Genomic DNA, 27,101 nt, shown 5'->3' on the forward strand with positions numbered 1-27,101 from the left:
ATCCAAATCTAAGAAAAAAAAAACACTCCAACTTCCAAAAATATTAAGCTTTGATAGATAGATATATATATATATATATATATATATATATATATATATATATATATATATATATATATATATATATATATATATATATATATATATATATATATATATATATATATATATATATAAAATTGTCTAGGGGGTACTTCCGTCTGTCTGTCGGCAACTTCCGTCACGGATATTCATTCGCTGATTGGTCTCGCCAGCTGCCTGTCATGGCTGCCGCGACCAGTCAGCGACGGGCACAGTCCAATTAGTCTCTCCCTACTCCCCTGCAGTCAGTGCCCGGCGCCCGCTCCATACTCCTCGCAGTCACCGCTCACACAGGGTAAATGCCAGCGGTAACGGACCGCATTATGCCGTGGGTAACTCACTCCCTTACCGCCGCTATTAACCCTGTGTGACCAAGTTTTTACTATTGATGCAGCCTATGCAGCGTCAATAGTAAAAAAAATGTAATGTTAAAAATAATAAAATAAAAAATCATTATATACTCACCTTCCACCACCTTTCCCGCATGCAGCAGGTTCTGTTGGCAAGGATGGTATGCGCGAAGGACCTGCCATGACGTCACGGTCATGTGACCGCGACGTCATCACAGGTCCTGCGCTCATACCATCCCTGGGACCGGAAGGACTACAAGTGGCCCTCGGAAGGTGAGTATATGTTTATTTTTTATTTTTTAACCCGTGACATATGTGACTGGCCAATATACTACGTGGCTGGGCAATATACTACATGGCTCTGTGCTGTATACTACATCACTGGGCAATATACTACGTGACTGGGCAATATACTACGTCACTGGGCAATATACTACGTGACTGGGCAATATACTATGTGGGCTGTGCAATATACTACGTGGACATGCATATGCTAGAATACCCAGTGCGTTAGAATCGGGCCACCATCTAGTGTGAAATAAAAGTCTAAGGCCATGTTCACACTTTGCGGTTTTTACCGCGGAACCGCGGCGATTTTGATGCTGCGGGTCCGCAGCAGTTTCCATAGCATTTCCATTTACATGTGAACCCTATGGAAACCGCAAACCGCTGTGCACATGCTGCGGGAAAAACCGCGCAGAAACGCAGCGGTTTAAAACCCGCAGCATGTCACTTCTTTGTGCAGAATCGCAGCGATTCTGCACACATAGAAATGCATTGAACCGCTTACTTCCCGCATGGGGCTGTGCCCACGTTGCGGGAAGTAAGCGGTTAATGTGCGGGTGGTACCCGGGGTGGAGGAGAGGAGACTCTCCTCCAGGCCCTGGGAACCATATTTGGGGTAAAAAAAAGAATAAAAATAAAAAATCATGTTATACTCACCTCTCAGCGCTGCACGCGGCCGGCCGGTCAGAGTTGCTGTGCGAACAGGACCTGCGGTGACGTCGCGGTCACATGACCGTGATGACGCCCGGGTCACATGACCGTGACGTCACGAAGGTCCTTCTCGGCACAGCATCTTTGGAACCGGAGCGCCGCGTGCAGCGCCGAGGAGATCCGGACATCAGAGGGTGAGTATAACCAATTTTTATTATTTTTAACATTACTATTGATGCTGCATATTGCTGCATATGCAGCATCAATATTATAGGAGTAATCCCACAGCGGAAACCGTGGAACAAACCGCGATAAATCTGCAGGGATAACCGCAGCGGTTTTGCCCTGCAGATTTATCAATTCCGCTGCGGGAGAACCCGCAGAGGGACGCCGCAAAGTGTGAACGTGGCCTAAATGAGCTCTTGTTTCACATGCAGCAGATTAGTTACAGAAGAAATCTCATGCAACAATGTGAATTCCTTTCTGTTATGTTTTAAATGAATGATGAGATAAACTGCAGGTCAAGGTTGCTGGCTCTGTACTGATAATGGGAGAATGTGTCCCAACCCTGCACTGATAACGGGTGAATGTGATGATTTTTAGGTAAACGTTTTGTTCCTTGTTTTTTGTAAACTACTTTAGGATCTTCCTATACACATGTATAAATGTGAAAAAGAAAATTTGGCACTCCAATATTAGAGGCTGAAATTTATGAAAGTTTTTATTGCAACATGTGATCGGACTAAACCGGAAGTACGTCACCATGAGGAAGCGGCATTCTAAGCGCGAGCCTCTATTTATTTAAACTCCCTGCAGAGCACATTTGCTCCGCGTCACCTCACAAGCACGATTGTGCTTTTTTCCTTCAGCGTGGCTTACATTATTTAACGATCTGGATATATTCCCTTGGGGCTATATAATTTATAGTAAGTTCTGTTTTTTTCCAGCTTCTGCAGCCATTGTTATCAGCACTGAGACGATACTTGGTAAAGTCTGCTGTTACCCTGATCAATCTAAATGCCCCCGTCACTCTACAACCCCTGGCAAAAATGATAGAATCACCGGCCTTGGAGGATGTTCATTCAGTTGTTTAATTTTGTAGAAAAAAAACAGATCACAGGCATGGCACAAAACTAAAGTCATTTCGAATGGCAACTTTCTGTTTTTAAGAAACACTAAAAGAAATCAAGAACAAAAAATGTGGTAGTCAGTAATGTTTACTTTTTTTAACCAAGCATAGGGGGAAAAATTATGGAATCACTTAATTCTGAGGAAAAAAATTATGGAATCACCCTGTAAATTTTCATACCCATAAATAACACCTGCATCAAATTAGATCTGCTCGTTAGTCTGCATCTAAAAAGGAGTGATCACACCTTGGAGAGCTGTTGCACCAAGTGGACTGACATGAATCATATCTCCAACACGAGAGATGTCAATTGAAACAAAGGAGAGGATTATCAAACTCTTAAAAGAGGGTAAATCATCACGCAATGTTGCAAAAGATGTTAGTTGTTCACAGTCAGCTGTGTCTAAAATCTGGACCAAATCCAAACAACATTGGGAAGGTTGTTAAAGGCAAACATACTGGTAGACCAAGGTAGACATCAAAGCATCAAGACCGGAAACTTATATCAATATGTCTCCAAAACAGGAAATGCACAACAAAACAAATGAGGAACAAATGGGTGGAAACTGGAGTCAACGTCTGTGACCGAATTGTAAGAAACCGCCTAAAGGAAATGGGATTTACATACAGAAAAGCTAACCGAAAGCTATCATTAACACCTAAACAGAAAAAAACAAGGTTACAATGGGCTAAGGAAAAGCAACCGTGGACTGTGAATGACTGGATGAAAGTCACATTCAGTGATGAATGACGAATCTGCATTGGGCAAGGTGATGATGCTGGAACTTTTGTTTGGTGCCGTTCCAATGAGATTTATAAAGATGATTGTCTGAAGAGAACATGCAAATTTCCACAGTCATAGATATGGGGCTGCATGTCAGGTAAAGGCACTGGGGAGATGACTGTCATTACATTTTCAATAATGTACACGTTTTTGTTGATATTTTGGACACTTTTCTTATCCCATCAATTGAAAGGATGTTTGGGGATGATGAAATCATTTTTCAGGATGATAATGCATCCTGCCATAGAGCAAAAACTGTGAAAACATTCCTTGAAAAAAGACACATAAGGTCAATGTCATGGCCTGCAAATAGTCCAGAACTCAATTCAATTGAAAATCTTTGGTGGAAGTTGAAGAAAATGGTCCATGACAAGGCTCCAACCTGCAAAGCTGATCTGGCAACAGCAATCAGAGAAAGTTAGAGCCTGATTGATGAAGAGTCCTGTGTGACACTCATTAAGTCCATGCCTCAGAGACTGCAAGCTGTTATAAAAGCCAGAGGTGGTGCAACAAAATACTAGTGATGTGTTGGAGTGTTTTTTTGTTTTTCATGATTCCATAATTTTTTCCTCAGAATTGAGTGACTCCATAATTTTTCCCCTATGCGTGGTTAAAAAGTAACCATTATTGACTACCACATTTTTTGCTCTTGATTTCTTTCAGTGTTTCTTAAAGCCAGAAAGTTGCTATTTGAAATGACTTTAGTTCTGGGCCATCTCTGTGATCTGCTTTTTACTACAAAATTAAACAACTGAATGAACATCCTCCAAGGCCGGTGATTCCATAATTTTTGCCAGGGGTTGTATATGTCTCCTTATTACTTTTCTGGTTATATTTCTTTCTTTTTTTGTTTTACTCATTACCTTTTAGTTCTGAAGAAGGCCAACATAGGCTAAAACGTGAAAAAATTGCATAGTGGATCCTTTGTGTGTGCAATAAAAACTTTCATACATTTCAGCATCTAATATTGGAGTGCTAAATTCTTTTTTTCTGTTTTATTTAGTGGAACCCCATTTGAGCTCCCAACAAGAGTGCCACACAGCCTTCTAACATGTATAAATGTGGACAGCAGAATACTTTTCCTAATGATAAACTAATGTTCTTGCAGGGAAAAATTTAATGTCTGTAAAACTTAAATATTATATTATTTTTTACACAGATATTTACTAGTGATGAGCGAATATTCTCGTTACTCGAGATTTCCCGAGCATGCTCGGGTGTCTTTCGAGTATTTTTTATTGCTTGGAGATTTAGTTTTCACACCGCAGCTGAATGATTTACATCTGTTAGCCAGCATAAGTACATGTGGGGGTTGCCTGGTTGCTAGGGAATCCCCACATGTAATCAAGCTGGCTAAGAGATGTAAATCATTCAGCTGAGTTGAGGAAAACTAAATCTCCGAGCACTAAAAAATACTCGGAGGTCACCCGTGCGTGCTCGGGAAATCTCGGGTAACGAGTATATTCGCTCATCACTAATAATTACTTAAATTTTGATGTTTGATCTTTGAAATTTCAAAAGTATCATGGTTGCCAGCACTAGAATATCTTCTCTGCTCTTGCATGCTGTGAGAAAATGAGTTAAGGCTCTCATATACATTAGACTAATGTTAATGAAACCTGTCGGTATTGACAGGTTTGGCTGATGGATTGATGCTTATTGTCAGGACTCTGAACATTTTTATTACCTTTTGTGCATTACTGCCCTTTTCCAAGATGGCGTCTTTGGTCTCATGTGCACTCTGTCTTCCTGCTATAAAACTCCACCCCAGCCTTCAGTCTGTGCTAGAGTATTTTGCCTTGCATCCAGCGCCTGACCTCTGATTACTCCCTGGCTATACACCTGCTCCTGTGAACCTGTGGGGTTATCCTGCTACTCTGCTCTGAGTGCCTGCTGCATACACAAGTTTCCAGTAATCCTCCTTCATCTGCTGCTCGTGTTTACTTCCATCTGCATTTGCTGGGCATGTAAGCTGTTGCTGCTCTGCAAGAACCTGAGACTATTACCCAGGCCTCCCTGGTTGAGCTAAGATATGATTTGAACTGCCTTATAAGCATATCTATCTGTGTTTTGGACTAAGCAAGGACTTATTCGTGTCAAGTATCCTCAAGAATAATTGTGCTTCATAGACTTTCTGCGTGTTTGCATTTTCCTCTGAAGTTCCCTATAGACTGCTAAGCTGCGTTTAATATTTACACCAAGTGTTGTGGACTTGAGTTTTTCTCTGCACCTGTTTGAATCACCGTGTGATAATATAGACTTTACCACTTATAAAACTGTGTCCTGTAGTTGTCTTGTTCCACGCAAAGAGTCTCCTGAGTTATCCCCTATAATTATTACACTTATATGGAAACCAGCCAACTGATGGTTCGGAGATATGACTGCTGTAGAAAAATGAAGAGTGGCACTCTCCACGTTCTGTAGTAAAGTACTTTAATCCAATAAACAGGACATCGGAGGTGATGCCTACCGCTGTGATGTCCTGTTTATTGGATTAAAAGAATTTTTCTTCAGAACATGGTGAGTGCCATTCTTCATTTTTCTACAGCAGTCATATTTTCCACTTTAGGCAAGTGTAAGGAGGTTGCTTTCCCTGCTCCTTGCCTGGAACCACTTAGTCAGACAGCTGGGTTGTTGGGGGGAAGACTTTCTGCCCTGGACAGAGGGGACGTGATGACTGCTGGGAAAAGAGAGGGGAGTGGTCAGAAAAGTGCGGGAGAGAGAGCGCACGAGAGAGGGGACAGCGTGCCAGAGACAAAGCAGGCTGCAGCGCCGCGCTCCCCATGACCGAGTGCTCCCCGTGAGGGCACTAAGGCTGGAGTGAGAGTGGGGACTTGGAAGCCTCCATAATCTGAGAAGACTCTTCCCCTGACGGTGCAGAGACAGTGACTCAGTGCAGCCCTGGTGACCGCAGTGACAAGCCGAGATCCCTGAGTGTGATAAGTAACTGCCCAGTGTGTGTGTGACATCGTTACTACAGAGAAGCTGCCAGGCTTACAGAGACTCCTGCAGCAGTGACTGAGAGACTGTGCTATTTCCTGGTTCCAGTTTCACTTTGAGAAGAACAGGCTGCAGAGGCTTAACCCCGGACTTTCCAGGAGACACAGAAGAGACTTCAGGATCTCAAGCCCTGCTGGTGACTGTATCCACGTTGGAAAAAGGACCCTCCAGTCAGGACCTCCCTGGGCTGATAAGTTACAAGAACACTCGTTAACCCTTTTGATTCCACTTAACTGTTTACTGTTTGACTCTATTAACCCCCTGTTTACTCCCTGTGAGGAGAATTTTACCCCTGTTAATAAATCCCCTTCAACAGTTGGTCTGTCTGTTCCGTGGTGACATACGCAACCCTGCACTCTATTACACAAGCACCACTCTCTGTTCAAATACACTATGTTCCAAATTATTATGCAAATGACATTTTTCTCTGTTTTTCCTAAATGGTTGGTGCAAATGACAGTCAGTCTAAGAAAAGTAATCACCCGTTAGAGTATACATCAAATTATATTGAAGAAACCTCCCAATGATAACAGTATAATCTCCAAAATGAATAAAAACTCAAAATGCACTGTTCCAAATTATTAGGCACAGTAGAATTTCTAAACTTTTGATATGTTTTAAAGAACTGAAAATGCTCATTTGTTGAATTTGCAGCATTAGGAGGTCACATTCACTGAACAAAAAAGCTATTTAACTCCAAAACATCCTAACAGGCCAAGTTACATGTTACCATAGGAACCCTTCTTTGATATCACCTTCACAATTCCTGCATCCATTGAGTTTCTGCTTGTATTTCTTTGCATGAAGTCAGAATAGTCTCCCAGAGCTGCTGTTTTGATGTGAACTGCCTCGCACCTTCATAGATCTTTTGCTTGATGATACTCCAAAGGTTCTCTATAAGGTTGAGGTCAGGGGAAGATGGTGGCCACACCATGAGTTTATCTCCTTTTATGCCCATAGCAGCCAATGACTCAGAGGTTTTCTTTGCAGCATGAGATGGTGCATTGTCAGCATGAAGATGATTTTGCTCCTGAAGGCACGTTTCTGCTTTTTATACCATGGAGGAAAGGTGTCAGTCAGAAACTCTATATACTTTGCAGAGGTCATTTTCACACCTTCAGGAACCTTAAAGGGCCCTACCAGCTGTTTCTCCATGATTCTGGCCCAAAACATGACTCCTCCACCTCCTTGCTGTTGTTGCAGCCTTGTTGGGACATGGTGGCCATCCACCAACCATCCACTACTCCATCCATTTGGACCATCCAGGGTTGCTCAACACTTATCAGTAAACAAGAATGTTTGGAAATTAGTCTTCATGTATGTGTGGGCCCAATGCAACCATTTCTGCTTGTGAACACTGTTTAAGGGTGGCCGAATAGTAGGTTTATGCACCACCGCAAGCCTTTGAAGGAGCCTACACCTTGAGGTTCGAGGGACTCCAGAGGCATCAGCAGCTTCAAATATCTTTTTGCTGCTTTGTAATGGCTTTTTAGCAGCTGCTCTCTTAATCCGATGAACTTGCCTGGCAAAAATCTTCCTCATTATGCCTTTATCAGCACAAACACATCTGTGCTCAGATACAGCCACAAATCTCTTAACAGTACGATGATCACGCTTACGTTTTCGGGAAATTTCTAATGTTTTCATCCCTTCACCAAGGCATTGCACTATTTGATGCTTTTCAGCAGCAGAGAGATCCTTTTTCTTTCCCATGTTACTTGAAAACTGTGACCTGCTTAATAATGTGGAACATCATTTTTAAGTAGTTTTTCTTTAATTAGAATCACCTGGAAAACTAATTATCCCATGTGTTTAAGATTGATTTCAGTGATCCATTGAGCCCTGAGACACAATACCATCCACGAGTTTATTTGAAAAACAAAACAATTAAATCTTTATCACACTTAAATCCAATTTGCATAATAATTTGGAACACAGTCTATACAGCATAAAGCTCAACATAAGGGGAGTTTATTGGACTTTCCAGGTGTGGACTGGTGCCTGTTTAGTGTTGTCTTGCTTCAGTTTGATGGTTGAGAAAGGTCAATCACACATGTCCGATTTTGGGTTGCCAGTCACATTGTTCTCCCTGAGAACTTTCTCATAGAGAACACAGGAGTGCTGGGCTGAATGACCTCTCCTGTGTATGGGAGTGTCATCTCCCAAACAATTGTTAAAGCATCATTCGGCCAACAGTCATCTAATGTGTTAGGCCAGCCTATACTGAAGATTAGTGTTGAGCGAATAGCTTCGGATAACTCCTTATCTGATAATTAGGTGTTCGGCGCCGCAGCTGCATATGTCGCGGCTGTGTGACAGTGAGCCTGTTTGTTGAGCTCTCCATGCATGCGTTGTGCCTGTCACACAGCCGCGACACATGTAGCTGCGGAGCCAAACGGCTGATTAACGGAGCACCCTAATAGGCTATACCTATTCGGATAAGGAGTTATTCAAAGCTATTTGCTCATCACTATTGAAGATGCTTTGTCCTATTGGGAACATTTTTAACAGAGCCCTCAACTTTCATGCTTCATTTTTTAGTATTTTGATAAGTCAAAGAAACTGTTGCAGAGCCAAGATTCAGCAGCCACTTATGCACCCCCTAAAATATGTGCTTGGCTACAACGGTACCTAAATGTTGTGCCTTGTAATTTTAAAAAGATTCATTTTTCACCCAGGCAGATGCTAATGGTGATTTGTCTTCATCTCTTTCTTTTCCAATGACTGTAAGTTCATAGATAACAACCACACATAGCCATAAGAGCACCATTTTTTTGTGATTGAGAAATGGTGTGTCGCTGGCTGTATCTTGCTGTACTATAGTTTTGCTTAGCCACATGGAACAGCAGGCCTACATTCAGACAAATTTGCAGTGCATTTTCCACACAGAAAATTTGCACCTATTTTGAGTACAATAAGTTGGCAGGGATTGCCTGCTGAAAAAACACTAAATGGACAATGTGAATATGGCACAAGAGTAATTACTTTTTTTTGGTATGCAGGCACATATTAATATATTCAGAAATGTCTCTCTAGCTGTGATAGAGGGGTCAAACTAACTTATTGCTTTGTGTGCTTATATATCGCCAACATGTTTTACGGTGCTTTACTAACATGGCATTACACAGTGCAACACTTATAGCTTACCTATACAGCGCATAAATAAAAGTTCTGACAAGTTGTCTTGGGTGGATAAAATTGGCCACAGCCTTTATTTACAATTTATAATTCTACCAGTGCATTGTTTATGCTCTACAACTTTTCTAGACTTTCCATATCCAACAATTTACCACCAATAACTGCAGCTTAGGCCTCTTTCACACTTCAGTTGTTTGGCGTCAGTCTAAAACCGTCATTTTCCTCAAAAAACGGATCCGTTTTTTTTCCGACGGATCCGTTTTTTTCCCCATAGACTTGCATTAGCGACGGATTGTGACGGATGGTCGTCCGTTCCATCCGTCATGCGACGGATCCGTCAAAATTTAGCGGACGTCATCTAGACATTGACGGTCATTGCAACGTTTTTTGTCTCCGTTGAAATGACGGATCGCGACGGATCCGTTGCGTCCGTCATTTCATAGAATGGCCACCTATGGGCGACGGATCCATCGCGACCGTTATTTCGACGGATCCGTCGCCCCAATCCGTTTTTTCAATTTTTTTCAATTGCGCATGCTCCAAAAAGTATATACAACCCCCGAGTAACGGATCCGTCAAAAAAATGGATCCGTTACATCCGTTTTTCCAACAATTGTGACGGATCCGTCGATCCGTCACTTTGTTGGAAGTGACTGACGCCAAACGACTGAAGTGTGAAAGAAGCCTTAGCAAAAGCTCAAGCCCGTTAACCAAAAAGTTTGTCCATTCTGTTTCCTGAATGACACAGCCCACCAGGCTATCTTGCCTAACCAGGCAAGAAAGACCCCAACAAGAGTTGTTTCTACCATTGTTTCCAAGTCTAGGTTTAAAATATCATTATCAAATGCCGATAAATGTGCCAAGTCATTTCTAAAAGGCTGGGAAACCCATCTTCCAAATCAACATGACGAAAAAAAATCTCCAATTAATGGCCCAAACTTTTAGATTGATCTTTTCAAGCTTTTTCTTATTTTTTCACAGTATTTAAGATCCACTGACTTAACTGGGATTAGCCTAGGAATAATTTCAGAAAACACGATCTTAATTCCTGAAAACCACGTTCTAATCTCTGACAGTCCTTTTATTTATTTGAAATAACTCCACTGTCCCAATTTTTCCAAAGTATTTTCCTCCAAGGTGTACAGTGATATCAGGGGCTGGAAATTTGTTGCTCCTCATCATCACCTGATCGATCAGGCTATCCCATCTTTGCCCTTTGATCCATAGCCAACATATTTTCAGTCAGGAGACGACAGGTTGGGCCAATAGCACTGATGTTGCCCTCTGTTTCCTGCCCAATGGATGAACGAGCGCCCCAGAATGCAGACCATATCCCCTGTAAAAACGGTAAAAACAGAAGATTAGCACAAACTTACTTTCTAATGTACAACTGATAAATTAGACTCCCATCTCCCGAGTCTTTTTATTACTTTTTTACTTAGTCTGAACCTAGCAGCCTCCGTTGCTGCCCCTATACAGAACAGGTGAGTTGAGAAATACTCGTATTTATCCCCTAATCCTTAATTTAATAGATATTTCCTTGGAATACTTTTAAATTGATACTACGTTAAAGGCTTGCCAGATTGGTGCAGCAGTAATATTCTTTTGTTAAACAAACTGGACATATAAGGACTTCAGAGAAACACATCAGGCTTAGACTAATGCCATTCACGGAAGGATCGGTTTTAGATCTAGCTATGTAAATTGCTACATAACCTGTTTTAACCCCTTCATGACCCAGCCTATTTTGGCCTTAATGACTTTGCCGTTTTTTGCAATTCTGACCAGTGTCCCTTTATGAGGTAATAACTCAGGAACGCTTCAACGGATCCTAGCGATTCTGAGATTGTTTTTTCGTGACATATTGGGCTTCATGTTAGTGGTAAATTTAGGTCGATAATTTCTGAGTTTATTTGTGAAAAAAACGGAAATTTGGTGAAAATTTTGAAAATTTTGCAATTTTCACATTTTGAATTTTTATTCTGTTAAACCAGAGAGTTATGTGACATAAAATAGTTAATAAATAACGTTTCCCACATGTCTACTTTACATCAGCACAATTTTGGAAACAATTTTTTTTTTTGCTAGGAAGTTATAAGGGTTAAAATTTGACCAGTGATTTCTAATTTTTACAACAAAATTTACAAAACCATTTTTTTTAGGGACCACCTCACATTTGAAGTCATTTTGAGGGTTCTATATGGCTGAAAATACCCAAAAGTGACACCATTCTAAAAACTGCACCCCTCAAGGTGCTCAAAACCACATTCAGGAAGTTTATTAACCCTTCAGGTGTTTCACAGCAGCAGAAGCAACATGGAAGTAAAAAATGAACATTTAACTTTTTAGTCACAAAAATGATTTTTAGCAACAATTTTTTTATTTTCCCAAGTGTAAAAGGAGAAACTGGACCACGGACGTTGTTGTCCAATTTGTCCTGAGTACGCCGATACCTCATATGTGGGGGTAAACCACTGTTTGGGCGCACGGCAGGGCTCGGAAGGGAAGGAGCGCCATTTGACTTTTTGAATGAAAAATTGGCTCCAATCTTTAGCGGACACCATGTCGCGTTTGGAGAGCCCCCGTGTGCCTAAACATTGGAGCTCCCCCACAAGTGACCCCATTTTGGAAACTAGACCCCCCAAGGAACTTATCTAGAAGCATAGTGAGCACTTTAAACCCCCAGGTGCTTCACAAATTGATCTGTAAAAATGAAAAAGTACTTTTTTTTCACAAAAAAATTATTTTAGCCTCAATTTTTTCATTTTCACATGGGCAACAGGATAAAATGGATCCTAAAATTTGTTGGGCAATTTCTCCTGAGTATGCCGATACCTCACATGTGGGGGTAAACCACTGTTTGGGTGCACGGCAAGGCTCGGAAGGGGAGGCGTGCCATTTGACTTTTTGAATGGAAAATTAGCTCCAATCGTTAGCGGACACCATGTCGCGTTTGGAGAACCCCTGTGTGCCTAAACATTGGAGCTCCCCTACAAGTGACCCCATTTTGGAAACTAGACCCCCCAAGGAACTTATCTAGATGCATAGTGAGCACTTATAACCCCCAGGTGCTTCACAGAAGTTTATAACGCAGAGCCGTGAAAATGAAAAAATAATTTTTCTTTCCTCAAAAATGATTTTTAGCCCAGAATTTTTTATTTTCCCAAGGGTAATAGGAGAAATTGGACCCCAAATGTTGTTGTCCAGTTTGTCCTGAGTACGCTGATACCCCATATGTGGGGGTAAACCACTGTTTTGGCACACGTTGGGGTTCGGAAGGGAAGTATTGACGTTTTGAAATGCAGACTTTGATGGAATGCTCTGTGGGCATCAGGTTGCGTTTGCAGAGCCCCTGATGTGCCTAAACAGTAGGAACTCCCCACAAGTGACTCCATTTTGGAAACTAGACCCCCAAGGGAACTTATCTAGATGTGTGGTGAGCACTTTGAACCCCCAAGTGCTTCACAGAAGTTTATAACGCAGAGCCGTGAAAATAATAAATGTGTTTCCTTTCCTCAAAAATATTTTTTTAGCCCAGAATTTTTTATTTTTGCAAGAGTAACAGGAGAAACTGGACCCCAAAAGTTGTTGTCCAGTTTCTCCTGAGTACGCTGATACCCCATATGTGGGGGTAAACCACTGTTTGGGCACACGTCAGGGCTCGGAAGGGAAGTAGTGACATTTGAAATGCAGACTTTGATGGAATGGTCTGCGGGCGTCACATTGCATTTGCAGAGCCCCTGATGTGCCTAAACAGTAGAAACACCCCACAAGTGACCCCATTTTGGAAACTAGACCCCCCAAGGAACTTATCTAGATGTGTGGTGAGCACTTTCAACCCCCAAGTGCTTCACAGAAGTTTATAACGCAGAGCCGTGAAAATAAAAAAAAATTGTTCTTTCCTCAAAAATTATGTTTTAGCAAGTAATTTTTTATTTTTGCAAGGGTAACAGGAGAAATTGGACCCCAACAGTTGTTGCCCAGTTTGTCCTGAGTACGCTGGTACCCCAAATGTGGGGGTAAACCACTGTTTGGGCGCACGTCGGGGCTTGGAAGGGAGGGAGCACCATTTGACTTTTTGAACGCAAGATTGGCTGGAATCAATGGTGGCGCCATGTTGCGTTTGGAGACCCCTGATGTGCCTAAACAGTGGAAACCCCTCAATTCTAACTTCAACACTAACCCCAACACACCCCTAATCCTAATCCCAACTGTAGCCATAACCCTAATCACAACCCTAACCCCAACACACCCCTAACCACAACCCTAACCGCAACACACCCGTAACCCTAATTCCAACCCTAACCCTAATCCTAACCCTAATCCCAACCGTAACCCTAATCCCAACCCTAACCACAACTGTAACCCCAACACACCCCTAACCCTATCCGTAACCCTAACCACAAGCCTAATCTTAACCCTATTTCAAACCCTAGCCCTAATTCCAACCCTAACTCTAATTCCAACCCTAACCCTAAGGCTATGTGCCCACGTTGCGGATTCGTGTGAGATTTTTCCACACGATTTTTGAAAAATCTGCAGGTAAAAGGCACTGCGTTTTACCTGCGGATTTACAGCAGATTTCCAGTGTTTTTTTGTGCGGATTTCACCTGCGGATTCCTATTGAGGAACAGGTGTAAAACGCTGCGGAATCCGCACAAAGAATTGACATGCTGCGGAAAATACAACGCAGCGTTTCTGCACGGAATTTTCCGCACCATGGGCACAGCGGATTTGGTTTTCCATAGGTGTACATGGTACTGTAAACCTGATGGAAAACTGCTTCGAATTCGCAGTGGCCAATCCGCTGCGGATCCGCGGCCAATCTGCTGCGGATCCGTGGCCAATCCGCTGCGGATCCGCGGCCAATCCGCTGCGGACCCGCGGCGGATCCGCAGCCAAATCCGCACTGTGTGCACATGCCATAACCCTACCCCTAACCCTACCCGTAACCCTAACCCTACCCCTAACCCTAACCCTACCCCTAGTTCTAACCCTAGTTCTAACCCTAACCCTAGTGGAAAAAGAAAAAAAAATATTTTCTTTATTTTATTATTGTCCCTACCTATGGGGGTGATAAAGGGGGGGTTTATTTATTATTTTTTTATTTTGATCGCTGCGATAGAACCTACCACAGCGATCAAAATGTACTTGTAATGAATCTGCCGGCTGGCAGATTCGGCGGGCGCACTGCGCATGCGCCCGCCATTTTCCAAGATGGCGGCGCCCAGGGAGAAGACGGCCGGACACCGGGAGGGACATCGAAGCTAGGTAAGTATGGGGGGGTGGGATCGGAACACGGGGGGGGGATCGGAGGACCGGGGGAGCGGACAAGAGGACCGGGGGAGCGGACAGGAGGGAGGAGGGGAGCGAACAGGAGATCGGGGCAGAAAGGACGACTGGGGGGGCGATCGGTGGCGGTGGGGGGGGGGGGGCAGATCGGGGTCTTCAGCCATGGCAGATACTATTGCAGCATCGGCCATGGCTGGATTGTAATATTTCACCATTTTCATAGGTGAAATATTACAAATCGCTCTCATTGGCTGTTTCACTTTCAACAGCCAATCAGAGCGATCGTAGCCACGGGGGGGTGAAGCCACCCCCCCTGGGCTTAAGTACCACTCCCCCCTGTCTCTGCAGATCGGGTGAAAATGGAGTTAACCCTTTCACCCGATCTGCAGGGACGCGATCTTTCCATGACGCCACATAGGCGTCACAGGTCGGATTGGCACCGACTTTCATGACGCCTACGTGGCGTCAAAGGTCGGGAAGGGGTTAAAGGGAAACTGTCACCAGGTCTGGCCAATACGAGTTAGGGCCACCGCCTTTCAGGACTTATCTACAGTATTCTATAATGCTGTATATAAGTGGACCGCCCCGTCTAGGGCAGTGGGGTACTCGATACCGGGTCCTTCGGTTCTCGGGGGGATGTCACGGTGGCTGACCCGGTCCGTGGCCCTATGGACGTCCATGTAAAAGGGGCTAGGTCTTTAAAGGGGAAGTGTTCGTGACACCACCTGTGGTATTCGGTCAGGGTGACCGACTCTGCTTTAAGGGGTCCGCTGGGGTGATGTTATTGCAGCTAGATGGTATACCTTCCCACAGGTGAAGTGTATTCCCAGGGCTTCCCAGTGTGTGAATGGTGGATGGTGAAAGGCGCAGTGAAGAACGAGGACACAAGGTTGCAGTCTCTTTACCTTTTACTGAAGACTTCAGCATCCACAGTCCAGAGCACCAGATCACAGGGTAGGCAAATCCAGAGTCCCCCTTATCCAGGTGGAAATCAGTAGCCTTCCTCTAGCGCCTTTGTGTTGTAGTATCTTATTGCTGAGCCTCTCATAAGGTCCTCACAGATGTTGTAGATGTTCTAGATGTTATGTCTCTCTCTCTTTCCACCAGATGGATAGGACAAACCCGTATGACCGGTGGCTTGAGGCTTTTTACAGGGACTCTATCATGCCCCGGCCTCTCGTGGGTGCCACCTTGCCTCCTGGGTATGGGGCGGATCAGTAACATGAAATTAGCTGTCCTGCTGGTCTCTGGAGCATGGCATAAAGGAAGCCGCCATGGTCCTTGCTATCCAGGTGGATAGGGAGAGACATACACCGAATCTGCCCCCTGTTGTTTTTTCTAGGGAGGAGAACACACTGATGCAGACAGACGATAGAACACACTGATGCAGACAGACGAACCTATGTAGGTGGGAGGAGTCTGTTCTCAAACTGGGTTGCCTGTGGTTCGCCGTGGGATGGGGGCATGTTTCTACTGTGGTCTTATGGGTCATTACATCAATGTCTGCCCAGCTCATGCCAAAGTATGTTCACCATCTCAAAAGCAGCGTCACCCTGGTCGTGTAGAGGGAGGCGACCAGGGTGTGTATATTTCCTCCATCCTTTTTGTCTTAGCATACCATTCCTGCTGAAGTGGTGGTTGTCAGGGTTACTGAGACTGTACCGGTGCTTGTAGATAGTGGAGCGGGAGTCAGTTAGGTCAATTCTCACTTTGTCCAGACCCATGGTCTGATGAGTAGGATGCTGGTGAGACCCCTTAGCATTCATGCAATTGACTCAGTCCCACTCATCCAGGGGATGACGACCCAAGTCGTAGATAATATAAACCTGCGTATAGGGACTCTTCATGAGTAGTCCCTGTCGTCCTACGTCGTTGGATCATTGTATTTCGTGACACCCTTGACCTGGACACATCTGTAAATAAATTCATGTTTTCCACAGCCATAAAGTGGTCTCTCCAAAATAGTCATTAAAATATTTTAAAAATTCAAACCATACTTCAAGATCCTCCCCTATTTCCCTCGAAATACACACATGAAAGGATGTTTTTCTTTTTATCTCTGCTATATGCATGGACAATCAGCTTTTAAAACACTCTATCCATAGGCATTACCATGGAGGCAAAGGCCAACAAGCCCATCAAAGATTCCACTTCTTATACTGTTGCTATTAGCGGAATAACGGCGATCACCAAAAAAAAGTGTGATTTTTATTCATTTCTCTCTCCCCTGATATGATCTAGCATACCAGAGGAGAGAGAAATGGGGTACCACGAGCCTCCCAGTACCTCTGCCAATCCTGGACCCTCCTGCTCTGTCCCCCGGCCCTCTGCGTCATCTTCCTGGAAGAAAATGGTGGGCGCATGCGTAATGCACCCACCAGGATCTGCCTGATGGTACCCGGCAACAATAGTAGATTTTTCCTATTGGTTCATTTTGATCACTGTGATAAACCCTATCACAGTGATCAAAATAAAAAAAAAAGTAAATCAAACCCCCCTTTGTCACCCCCTTAATTAGATAAAAAATAATAATTTTCCATTCTTTGCAGTTAGGGGCGAGTTCAGGTTGGTGTTAGGGCTGTGTTAGGGTTGGAGTTAGAATTGGGGAATTTCCACTGTTTAGGCACATCAGGGGGTCTCCAAAAGTGACGGTGCCCACCATCGATTCCAGCAAATTTTGTATTCAGAAAAGCAAATGGTACTTCCTCCCTTCTGAGCCCTGCCATGCGCCCAAACAGGGTATTCATGAGTAATTGCACAACAAATTTTGTGGTCCATTTTCTCCTGATACCCTTGTGAAAATAAAAAAAAGTTTGGGTCTAAAGTAAATTTTTTGTGAAAAAAGTAAAATGTTTCTTTTTTCCTTCCACATTGCTTTAGTTGCTGTGAAGCATCTGAAGGGTTAATAAACTTCTTGAATGTGGTTTTGAGCACCTTGAGGGGTGTAGTTTTTAGAATGGTGTAAATTTGGGGTATTTTCTGTCCTATTGACCCCCAAACTCACTTCAAATGTGATGTGGTCCCTAAAAAAATGGTTTTGTAAATTTTGTTGGAAAAATTAGAAATTGCTGGTCAACTTTTAACCCTTATAATGTCCTAACAAATAAAAAAAAATGTTTAAAAAATTGTGCTTATGTAAAGTTGACATGTGGGAAATGTTATTTATTAACTATTTTGTGTGACACAACTCTCCAGATTTAAGGGCACAAAAATAAAAAGTTTGAAAATTGCAAAATGTTAACATTTTTTGCCAAATTTCAGTTTTTTTCATAATTAAACGCAAGTCATATTGAAGAAATTTTACCACTAACATGAAGTACAATATGTCACAAAAAAACAATCTTAGAATCAGTTGGATCCTTTGAAGCGTTCCAGAGTTATAACCTCATAAAGTGACAGTGGTCAGAATTGTAAAAATTAGCTTGTTCACTAATGGATTAACCTGAAAGAGTTCGCCTCTTTTTTTGGACCTACCCCTAGAGATAACAAACAAAAATCAGGAAATGGCTGTTCCGAAAACCGATCAGCCACTCTACCTGCATTGATCTCTTTACGGTACTTAACTTGGCTAATACCACCTCTGGATGTAGTTCTACTGACTTTAAATTATTAGCCCATAAGCAACCCACAACCGTAAATGATGGAATAACAAAACCTTCTGCAAAACATTCAGTTAATAATTTGACCATTTTGCTGTTCGGTACCTCTCTAGCCACATTCGCATGTTCTCCAATTTTAATGGCCTTGGTGCTTTTGTTAAAATATTATTTTTTGCAGGGCTGACCCATCATGTTTGCGTTTTTAAAGCATCTCGCCATTGGGTGTGCCCTCCACGAAAGGAACACTTGTGTCTATATTTACACGAGTTTGTCCATTTAGATTGCGCCTCATTAAAAGCAAAATAGGTACCTTTCTTAAAAACCGACTGCATCACAGCCTTCTGAATCCCACCCATCCTTGCTGGCATCATTAAATTGAGCCACAGTTCTACATCTTTTACCACCCCATTTAAGAGAAGGGAAAACTGATAATTTCTGTCTGAAATTTTCATCATAGAAATACCAGCTAAGGCCACTACAAAATTTTAATGCTTCTAAAACTATATGTACGAGTTGGAACAAACACAAACATTTCTTGGGAAACCTTTCCCCCATTACACTAGCATAAATGCAATAGGCCTTTAGCCAGTTATTAAATGACCTAGGGTAGGATAGGCCTGCACCTATCGTCATCCCTTTTTTACAAAAATATATATATATATCCTAGATAAGAATTATTTTGATGCTGGCTATTGGGGGTTGTGATGGTGTGATATGTTATGTGGGTATCATTTTGTGTATATTTATATTTTACTGATTATCATGGTGTTCTCTTGTAGGATGAGATATTTGCCATCTGATATCAGCCCCCACAGCACTGTATTGTCTTCTCACAGGATCAGTGAATAGTCCTGTTTGCTAATATGCTAATGACATGTTGACCTAGCTTGTTGAAACAATGAGCTCCTGCAACCTTCCCCCTCCTGACCTGTGAATGAGGAGGGAGACTTAAAATATCAGTGAGGTGAGACATGGATCAGTCTTATGTGGAATGATGATGTGAACACAGCACGACAGAGAGAAGGGGAAGCATATGGACCATTTTTATCCTCTGTCTGCTGGACTATTGGACTCTCATCTCCTTGGACATTTATCCGGTTACTGAACTGCATTCGGCTTCTGGACTATCTTATCCTTTGTGTGGTGGATCGTATATGGACCTTTCGTGTTTTTGCCTAAATAAAGCTTTTGGAATTGTTCATTATTCTCTTGCTCTGTTGATTGTGTAGTACAGGGGAAGGACCCTGTGACAGGGAACATACCTTTTAAGGATGACAATATGTTAGACAATTTGTGATAGGGCACTGTGGAGGTGTGCATGGGGGGATTGTACTCTCCACCTGTAGACTGCTCATCTTGCTTGAAGTCTTGCCCGAAGTGCTGACTCTGTCAGGCCGAGACCATCGACCACCTCACCTGGACTCTGGTCAACCTAGCCCTGACAGGCATGCTGTGCTGCTGCTGTACCCACTGCTATTCTGCATCCTGGAACCTCAGACTCAGGAAGGTGAATAAACTGCCCCACTACACATGTTCATGCCTTACCCCCTTCACGACATGCGCCGTACTAATACTGCGCATGTCGTGTCTCCCCATTTGATGTGGGCTCCGGCGGTGAGCCCACATCAAAGTCGCGACATGTCAGCTGTTTTGTACAGCTGACATGTGCGCGCAATAGCGGCTGATGATCGCTGATATGTTGCTGAGCCGATCGAGTTGTGCCAGCTTCTAGCCTCCCATGGAGGCTATTGAAGCATGGCACAAGTAAAAAAAAATGTTTTTAAAATATGAAAAAAATATAAAAAATATAAAAGTTTAAAACACCACCCCTTTCGCACCATCCTAAATAAAACAATAAAAAAATCAAACCTACACGTATTTGGTATCGCTGTGTTCAGAATTGCCCGATCTATCAATAAAAAAAAAAAGCATTAACCTGATCGCCAAACAACGTAGCGAGAAAAAAATTCTAAACGCCAGAATTAAGTTTTTTTGGTCGCCACGACATTGCATTAAAATGCAATAACGGGCGATCAAAAGAACGTATCTGCACAAATGTGGTATCATTAAAAACGTCATGTCGGCACGCAAAAAATAAGCCCTCACCCGACCCCAGATCACGAAAAATGGAGATGCTTCGGGTATCGGAATATGGCGCTTTTTTTTTTTTTTTTGAAGCAAAGTTTTGAATTTTTTTTCACCACTTAAATAAAAAATAACCTAGATATGTTAGGTGTCTATGAACTCATAATGACCTAGAGAATCACAATAGCAGGTTAGTTTTAGCATTTAGTGAACCTAGCAAAAAAGCCAAACAAAAAACAAGTGTGGGATTGCACTTTTTTTGCAATTTCACCGCACTTGGAATTTTTTTCCCGTTTTCTAGTACAAGACATGGTAAAACCAATGGTGTAGTTCAAAAGTACAACTCATCTCGCAAAAAATAAGCCCTCACATGGCCATATTGACGAAAAAATATAACAGTTATGGCTCTGGGAAGGAGGGAAGTGAAAAAGGGCCGCGTCTTTAAGGGGTTACTGACCTTCGGTGTGGTCACCGCTCATTAGCGCTTCAGTCTCTGGACAGTGAATCCAGAAATCACTGAAGGCAGGACATGGCATTATCTTCTCCCATCTTCCTTTGCAATTCCTCCAGCAGGGCATTCAGGCAACATGTTGCATCTCTTCCAGGTAGGAGATGCTGGGGGTCAAATACAGACCCCCCCACCCCCGGTGGCACCAACCTTTTATCCCTCACAAACTCCATATTTAACAATACTGCCACCAATCAGAAGCCGATGCTGGAGCAGCAAAGTTTACCTTCGACTGCCACCTGACTGGCCAGCATTATCCTCCAATCCACATACTAAACATCCGGCAGACATGAAGGAGTAAAACAGCGGGAAAAAGCACCTTTTCTCTCAATGTAAGCCCCACAGGAGAGGAACAACATACACAATAGTAATGCCATGTGTTCCCCTCCTGAGAGTACGGGGTACACCATTATCATTGTTTAGAATCTTGATTCCCTGTCACTGTCTTTTGGGTTCTGGGTGGAAACCGGAGAACCCGGAGAAAGCCTGGGGGTGGGGACATACAAACTCCAAGTAGGTTTAGTCTATCCGATGTATCTAACCAATGAACCACGTGCCGCTCCTACTACTGGTTGGAAGTGATGGCTACACGCAAAAATAATTGCATCTTACATTTCGGCTCTCTGGCTTCCCATTCTGTACTGAATAAGGGTAATGTTTACATGTAGCATTTTTTTCTACAGGAAAAATACAGTAAACCTTCAGAACAAAGCAGCAGTAATTCTGCTTTTGTGCTTTGTTTTTTTTCTATGATTGTGCTGTCTTAGGCCGGCGTCACACTGGCGAGTTTTACGGACATATGAGCACAGAAAATACACCCGTAAAATATGCATAACACACGGCCCAATGATTCTCTATGGCCCAGCTCCTATCAGCCGTATTTTACGGATCCGTATTATACGGTCTTCTACGGCCGTACAAAATCGCAGCATGCTGCGTTAGTCACCGTATTGCGCAAAGAAATCGCCAATGAAAGTCTAAGGGGGCGAGAAAAATATGGATTACACACGGACCAGCAGTGTGACTTCCGAGAAATACGCAGCAGTGTTCTATAGTTCTATAGTGTTCTATAGTTGCGGTGAGGAGCCCTCTGCTGGATGTCCTCATATGAACTCGAGCGTGGGAACTTTTACCAGGCTCCAGTTCATGAGGACATCCAGCAGAGGGCGCCTCACCGCAACTCAAGGTAACTACAGGTCATTCCCCTGCAATCCATTCATTCCCGGGGGTTTTACAGCCACCAGCACTGCTTTAGCACAGCTCCTGGCTGTAAAATGATTTAACCCCTTCAGATGGATTTACTTCATGGGACTTGACCTGAGCGTCGGAAGTTATGAGATATTGTTGAGTTTTTATTTTTCCTTTGTTACAGAATGAGGGTCATCAGGTGGATTACCAGTATAATAAAATATTACAACAACCTGTGTCTTTATTTCATTAAAATACTTTTAAATAATGTGTGTGTGTTTTATTAACCATTTCGTACTATTGGATTAATAATAGATAGGTGTCATAATTGACGCCTCTCCTTTATTAATCTGGCTTAATGTCACCTTATAATAGCAAGGTAACATTAACCCTTCATTACCCCATATCCCACAGCTACACGGGAGTGGGAAGAGAGTGGCCAAGTGCCAGAATAGGCGCATCTTCCAGATGTGCCTTTTCTGGGGTGGCTGGGGGCAGATGTTTGTAGCCAGGGGGGGCCAATAACCATGGACCCTCTCTAGGCTATTAATATCTGCCCTCAGTCACTGGCTTTACCACTCTGGTGGAGAAAATTGCGCGGGAGCCCACGCCAATTTTTTCCGCCATTTAACCCTTTATTTTACAAGCTACAGTGCCCACATTTTGCACATACACACTACTAACATTAGTAGTGTGCAATATGCAAAAAAAAAAGGGATATGAGATGGTTTACTGTATGTAAACCATGTCTCATATCCTGTCAGGTTTGGGAAGGAGAAAGAAAAAGCCGGCAATTGAGTTACCAGCTTTTCACATAACTCGCGCTGAATTAAATATAAATACAGAATATATATATCTGTCTCAATGACCTATATATATATACATACTGTATATATGTTTTAACGAACATTTGAGCACATAAATCCATTAGATGTCGGTTTTGCAAGCCTGCGAGAAAATATCACAGTACGGATGCCATACGGATTACATACGGAGGATGCCATGCGCAAAATACGCTGACACACCCTGCCTACGGATGACATACGGACCACTATTTTTGGAACATTTCTGCGTATTACGGCCGTAAAATACGGACCGTATTTTCATACGCTGAGTGTGACGCCGGCCTTACTGTTCTCAATGGGGGAAAATCTAGATAAACTGCATTAAAAAAAAACAAACTGCAGGTCAATGTACACAAAGAAACAAAACGCAACATGTGAATTAAATAATAGAAATTTTTTTTTTTTTTTTTTTTTTTTCAATAATGTTTTTATTAAACTTTTTTAACAATACACATATAAAATGTAGACAAAAAAAAGGGGGGGGGGGGTCAAGGAAAAACTGAGACAAGATATAATTTGCACATTGTCGTATCAATCAGTCAATGTTACGTCACATCTCGAGCAATACGATGTGAGTAAATAAAATAATTTGCATAAACATGACAAATAAGCAAAATGACTAATTTTGAAAGGTCTGTTCTTGGGGGGGGGGGGGGAGGAGAACACCTGGGGGAAATGGGAGTAGGGGGAGGGGGGGAGGGGGAAGGGGGGAGAGCACACGGCTTCCACCTCTACATCCTCAGATTTGCATGCCCCAATCCGCGAATCATCCTCACAGAGGCGGACGACCTGCTATTGTCTGTTCCAAGAACCAAGTAGTCAATCTTAAAACAAAATAATAGAAATTTAATATCTTTGTTGCAACCGAGCTGTAAAAAGCTACATTTTTTTTCCACCCTTAAAAAAAAAAAAAAATGGGGATAAAAGCATCATTACATATGACTAAGCCCTATGAATCTCTGAACTTTCTCTACAGAAAAATGCCGTAATGTTCTGTTGTTGGTCTTGATAACGTTACCACTTTTTGATGCATTATTTAGCGTGAACATTTGTTTTTATATCAAAGCAGTGATTGATATTTCCATGTCACCACAGCTTTATATTCCATTTTTCACCAGTATGAGCAGCCTATTGAATAAATTGTTGTGTACCTGGACATTGCTTTTGTACTGGTGAATTATGCTTTGCAAATATTTTAGTCTCTCGCATGGTAGTCATGAGTAAACCACGCCAGTCTATTTAGGGCAACTGTGAAACATTTATTAGCAGGCCTTAAGGGAAAAGACAAATGGAATGCTTAGTGAGCAGGAAGATAGTATTTAACAGGCTACAATTAGAGTGTAACAGATCTTTTGGTGCAGCCTGGCAGACCTCTCAAGCAAAATTGCTTGTGTGTGCTCTTTCACGTCTAGCATGAAAGTGGACACATAGTAACATCTATATTCAAAAAATGGGAAATTTTTCGTGATCTGTTCCTGCTAAAATAAGGTAGTGAACAAGTATAACTCAATACTCTTTTTTAAAAGATGGAATTCTCCTTGATATACATATTACTTTTTATTTACCAAGCCTAGAAAATCACAGTTTATGGGGATAAACCTGGAACAACAATAAAGATGCCGTACACATAGACTAACATCACCACACCCACAGATGTTGGGGGGCTCTCACAGTTGTGTGGCTGGTGGCCTCCAGATCAACTCTCCCTCAACCGTAAAGGTGCTGTACACATAGACTATCTTCGGCCACACTCACAGATAATGGTGGGTTCTGACAGCTTTATGTGGATGGTGGCCTCCAGGTTAACTCTTCCTCAACAGTTGATGTCGAGGGAGATATAGAACCACAAAATGTCTGATTTTGAATTGTCAGTCCTTTTGTTTTTGAAGAGATAAGTTGTGACCAGAGGAGTTTGGCACCGACTCTCTAATAGAAAGCACAGCAACACTGTTCTTTTCCGAATGTCATATGAGCCTTGTCGACTCAAGTCTATTGGTGCGTAAAAAAACTGGTCCCATATGGATCCACTGTGTAACATCCAATTTTTACAGATGCATTGCCATTATTAACATGGCAAACTGTACATTATAACTGTTGATATATCAAATCTGATGACACACTGATGTAAAAAATTGACACAGGATGACAATTGTCCGAGTTTTGTGGATGAAACTCGGAAGATGTTTCATACACTCGTCTGATTCAAGCCTGAAGTATATTTAGGATAAGCTCACTTTTTTAAGGTTTGTTGAAGATAATTTTACCCTTTTTTTTTGGTCTCCCCAATGGACTTCAAGCAACAATCCTCTGAGTCAGTTTCGCCTTGCAATACTTGGTGGCACACTGGCATGCAAGTCTTTAAGCTGACATGCCTAAAAGACTGATCTATTTCCTAGGCCCCAATCTGCCATAGGCACCCCACCAGGATACTCTGCGATTGCATAGAGAGGTGCAGATATCCTTGCAAGGAGCGCTCCTTCTATCTTTTAAACACTTTAGATATATCTACAGCAGTGTTTCCCAAACTCCAGCCTTCACGGCCCCTCCACAGATCACATTTTCAGGATTCCTTAGTATTTCACAGATGAGAAATCCTGAAAACATGACCTGTGGAAGGGGGCATTAGGACTGGAGTTTGGGAAACGCTGATCTAGAGGATTAAATTGTTGATATTCAATCCTGACATTTGTGTGGGCTGATGCCCATCGAGGGATGCGATATAAAGTTTATTAAATTGGAACGTAGTACTGTAATAGAATGCCACTGTTGCAACAAGTCAGTTTCTGAAATCTTACCTCCTAAATATTCTTCCATCAACTATGAGTGGTATTATTGAAGAGTGCAAGTGTTTAGGAACCGCAGCAACCCAATCATGAAATGGCAGACCATGTATAGTTAAATATCAGAGCTGCCAAGTGCTGAGGCACAAAATGCATATAAATCACCAATGATCTGCTGACTCAATTCCAGAGTAGGGACTCCACAGTTATTACCATCAGCCCAAAAGCAGCACCTGGAGCTTCATGGCATTGGTTTCCATGTATCTCTATCTGCATCTAATCCTTGCATCACCAAGTACAATGCCAAGTGTCGGATACAGTGATGTAAAGCATGTCACTATTGGACTCTGGAAAAGTGGAGTGACAAATCGTACTTCTCTATCTGAAAATCTGATGAATAACTCTGGTTTTGGTGAAAGCCAGGATAATATTACTGCCAGACTGTTTTGTGCCTACTTTAAAGTTTGGCAAAGGATTGATAATGCTATGAGGTTAATTAAGTGGTTGACTTAGGGCCCTTAGTGTTTGGTTTTGCATATCAAGACATATTGGACAATTGTTTGCTTCCAACTTTGTGGAAAATGGTTTAAAGGATGCTTTTTTGGTTTTAGGGTGACCATACGAATTCTAAATCTATCAATAGCAATTAATGTGGAACCTGACACTTTTTTGCATTTTATGGAATCATAAACCTCCTGTAGGTGTAATGTGAGGATGTCCCAATACGTTTGTCAATATAGTGTGTTATAGTCTATAAATCAACTTTGTGTAGTCATCAGTTTTCTAATTTCTGATAATTTGCCAAAGAAATATTAGTAATGATGGGCCAACCCATACAGAAAAGTTTGAGGTCCATACCTAACTCTTAGTGTTCGTGCCAGACCCCAAACATGGACTTCTAGGGTACCGCAAGTCCGTGTTACTGTTCGGGCTCAGCAGCCCGAACATAGGCTGTTTCCCACACTGTCATCTGTGTGGCAGCCCGAGAAACACTGGCGGCTTTGATCGACAGTGAGTCGACCGCTGGTCAAAGCTCTGCAGTTCCCATACTGTAAAAAGGTTCCCGCCGGTCACAGGCGTCAACTGAGCATATTAATCAGCCAGCGCATGTGCAATAAATAAATAAAGAAGATGGCATGGGTTCACCTCTATTTTTGATAACCAGCACAGGTTAAGTTGCCAGCTGCAGGCTGCAATCCTCACCTGTCAGCTTTATATTGGCTGGTTATCAAAGATAGAGCTTCCAAACGCCATATTTTTTATTTATTTAAATAAATATATTTTTTTTTAAATGGTCTGAGGTCCCCTCCGTTTTTTACAACCAGCCAAGCTAAAGACTCAGACTAGTAAGGCGCTATGGCTATTGCCCACCTCCTTCCAGATTAA

At 42.5% G+C, this 27,101-nt stretch overlaps 1 protein-coding gene and 1 long non-coding RNA gene across 4 annotated transcripts in view; one reads left to right on the forward strand and one right to left on the reverse strand.

Moving 5' to 3' along the window:
- The window catches only part of LOC143765345 (CMP-N-acetylneuraminate-beta-galactosamide-alpha-2,3-sialyltransferase 2-like), a 110,408-nt gene that overhangs the window by 29,198 nt on the left and 54,109 nt on the right, over nt 1-27,101 (forward strand). The window lies entirely within an intron of this gene.
- LOC143765346 (uncharacterized) overlaps nt 10,474-27,101 on the reverse strand; it is a 60,514-nt gene continuing 43,886 nt past the window's right edge. Inside the window, exon 3 of the long non-coding RNA XR_013213371.1 lies at nt 10,474-10,754. This is a non-coding gene — a long non-coding RNA (uncharacterized LOC143765346). The remainder of the gene's footprint in view (nt 10,755-27,101) is intronic.

This window comes from Ranitomeya variabilis, chromosome 4 (genome assembly GCF_051348905.1).
Source record: "Ranitomeya variabilis isolate aRanVar5 chromosome 4, aRanVar5.hap1, whole genome shotgun sequence".
NCBI lineage: Eukaryota > Metazoa > Chordata > Amphibia > Anura > Dendrobatidae > Ranitomeya > Ranitomeya variabilis.